At 30.8% G+C, this 3,578-nt stretch overlaps 1 non-coding gene across 1 annotated transcript; it reads left to right on the top strand.

The window, feature by feature from the left end:
• Positions 1-924: 924 nt before the first annotated feature.
• Trnan-guu (transfer RNA asparagine (anticodon GUU)) lies at positions 925-998 on the top strand. The gene has a single exon. It is a non-coding gene; the product is annotated as a tRNA-Asn (tRNA).
• The last annotated feature ends 2,580 nt before the right edge of the window (positions 999-3,578 follow it).

The following is a 3,578-nucleotide window of genomic DNA, read 5'->3' as shown; positions in this document are numbered from 1 at the left end:
TCTCCATATTCTTCATTGAATCAAATGCTAAGTCAATATTACTTATACATTAAATTGACGATGGATATTTCCGTTATTTCCCGATCATGACAAGCAGCACACGGTGGTTGTGACCGGTCAGCAGGGGATGCTTACATCTACATGGCACTTGATCCCACCTCTGATGTTTTGGAGGTCCGTGTTTGCTCTGCTCCTGTTTTGTTTTGTTTTATGGACTTTTGAGCTTGAATACTGTGTGTTATCTCTATATATTTTATTGTCATTTATAACGCATGCTATGAATAATATACAGGTTTGTATAATATCAAATTATGTTTCTTTACAACATATTATAAAAATATTGTTTTGTAATGAATTGCCTCAAAATCACATTGCTTATTACTTATAAGCAATGTAATTATGAGGCAATTCAACCACGAAAATAGATAAATACATATAATTATGGAAAGAGGATTATATTATCAACCGTAAATGATGCTTCCAAATCATGTACATTTTAAACACAATATGTCTCTTTCAACGTTTTCAACAAATTCATAGGTTATTTCTTTTCCAAATAGAAATCGTAAAGAACAGAAATTATGATATAAAGATTGATAATTTGAATGTATAAAAAATTAATCTTGAAATAAAATCAAACAAAAATATACAAATAAATAAAAATTTAAATAAAAGATGGAATTTTTCATCGTATTTGCTGTTTGTTGAAAAATATTCCAATATATATATATATATATATATATTTAAAATAAATTGTAAACTCTTCATATACAACAAGTTATGATAATCGCAAAATTTGGAAATAAAACACATCTAAATACAGTGTATATGAGATGAATGGGCGATGCCTGTCTAAATAACCTTCAAGAGACTAATTCAGTGTCAAAACATTTTGTCGTTTTTATATCACCACTTCGTTTACCTGTCTCTGTGGCGCAATCGGTTAGCGCGTTCGGCTGTTAACCGAAAGGTTGGTGGTTCGAGCCCACCCAGGGACGATAGGTTAATTTTTTGTTGAATGAACATAAACTAAACTTGAGTAAAAAAAAATTTATATAAGTGAAAAAAAAAACGAAGACAATATCAAGATTTTTACGTTTATGGAATGAAATATGGCGATAACAAAAGTTAGCAATACTGAAAGTTCATTGAAACAATACAACTCTAGATCGAGAGTAGAGCAAACACGAACCTATGAAGATAACTTTAAAAAAAAATAGATAACAAAGAGCACCTAAGACCATTTATCTAATAAAGGCCAAACTTTAGTGAACTGTGATCTTTCAGCTGAAGACACTGTCATTATGATATCTATATGATACCAGGTATATTTTATATATAAATCTTCTGTAAGACTACAATGTATGCCACACGATGTTGAAGTAAAGGAGAAGACCTTGACACTTTGTCAGAATAAACTAAAATAATAAAGTGGGTGTTGAAACTTCGTATTAATACTGAGGTGCAATATGAAAGTCATCCTTCTTTTTTTCAACATCGACATATTACCATTGTTTATTAACAATACATCGTCGATATATCTAAATGTCGAGCTGAAGGCTACAACGAGTATTTTCTTCTTTTCATGCAAAAGGTTTTGCACAAATTCTGCTTGCTAATAACGGTGCGCAATTGGAACCCATGGGAATTCCAATTGATTGTTTGAATACCTGATCTCATACAAACATAGATATTGTCAATTTAGAAACCCAAGCATTTTTTAATGTCAACTTCAGAGTACTTGTGTGTACAATCAGAATGTTTTTTAAACAAAATAATTAGGCAAATGACCAATGTATTAATATATTAATATAGCAGCTCACAGAGATTTAGAAAGTGTGGAAAATAGCGAATAAAAACGTGGATTGTTGTAGAAGAAGGCAAGACAGGGCACGGAAACCCAGTAATAGGAAATGATGGAGCATGTGTCATGTCAAGTGGCAAAATATTTATAAATGCTCTGTTTACGTACAGCAGGGTACAATTTACAAGATAGTTAGCGTTATCAGTTTTACTCAAACGTGCAAAGGTTTCAAGTTTTCGTTGAACAGTTGAGAGAATTATTCAAAGCATCTTATAATTTTTTTCACAATGCATGAAGACATAACTACAGTATAAATACCAAGATAATGAAAAGAAGTTCAGGTAAATTTGAAAGTAAAATTTACTTTTTGTACACAATATTAATTAAATAAAATTAAATAGTTCTTATATAAAAGATAAATGGGTAGTTTTACTATAAAGACAATAAACACAATTAAAACTTTTAAAGCACTTTAAAACTTTTAAAGTTGTAAATTAAAGTTGTAAAGATAATTAATACAAATACTTATGACAATGCACATTGGTTGGGAGAAAACTTAAACAGGATCTCTCTCTCTCTCTCTCTCTCTCTCTCTCTCTCTCTCTCTCTCTCTCTCTCTCTCTCAGGAGATGCTCACTCCTCCATGGCACTTGATTCAACGTCTGATAGGTTGGAGGTCCGTGTTTGCTCTGGTATTGGACTTTGAGCTTGAATGCTGTTCGTTATCTCCATATATTTCATGTTATATAAACCTAAAGAAAAACTTTTATGTTATGCTTCAGTGTTTACATCATGTTAACGCTTCCAGTGACAATTCACTTTGTCTAATGTCATGTCCATTTCCTGATTATCCAGTAACACCTTTTGATTTCTATTTACTTTACTTTTTATTTAAGGTAATAAATGTAATTAAAATTGTTTTAAGAGTTACATTGATTTTAAATTTTGACTAACTCGTCAAGTTCGCCTCTATACAGGCCACTGATCTGTAGTTTAGAATGTAAGAAAATAGAAAAGTGAAAACTGTTTATCATGAAATCTGTTCAATCCGTGTAACTGTGAATTCCGATTTTGTTTTCATTGGCAGTTTTGTACTTTGAAATTTAGAACTAAAGTGAATCCACAAAAATAAGCATAATTTCAGATTTATATGAATAAACGTGGTCCTGTAACCATTTATTTCTTCATTCTACTAGAACCTCCCTGCTACTATCTTAAGCAAATCTTTGTCCCTGCAAATAATACGATTTATCATTACCGAGTGGTTCTAAAACTAAGATGGAATTTTATTAACATGTATATTGTCCTTGTATATTTATCCCTTATTCATGCATCACCAGTCCGTTTTTTTTATGGATTGTAAGAAATTCTTAAATCTACACTCTCTGTCACCTGATGATTTCTCAGTTGTGCTTAAAATTTTAAAAATAAAATTGTTTGAATTCATTTTCAGCATTATTTAATATTAAACTGTGGATAAATCAATCGAAGTCATAGTCAAAATCACCTTGGGATTTTGTTTCCTAACTTCTCCTCTTTTCAATGACTTTTTGACTTTGTCTTCAAAGTCAAAGTCAGAAAAATTAACACTTTTTCCAAAAACCATGCATGCTCTCATGTTTTTGTCACTGATATCTTTCAATCTTAACAAATCGAAATTAATAAAGAAGATGTCATGTGTATTGTTTGATTTATAGTTATTCCACGCGTGCTTCCATTCCCTTACAAAAACCGATTCACTTTTGGTTAAAACTGTACTTGTGAGGAAAAACAA

The sequence above is a fragment of the Saccostrea cucullata genome, unplaced genomic scaffold (genome assembly GCF_032062105.1).
Source record: "Saccostrea cucullata isolate Sc308-1 unplaced genomic scaffold, CSIRO_AGI_Scuc_v1 ctg6473, whole genome shotgun sequence".
Lineage (NCBI taxonomy): Eukaryota > Metazoa > Mollusca > Bivalvia > Ostreida > Ostreidae > Saccostrea > Saccostrea cuccullata.
Note: the sequence above shows the minus strand (reverse complement) of the source record. Positions and strands in the feature narration are given on the sequence as shown.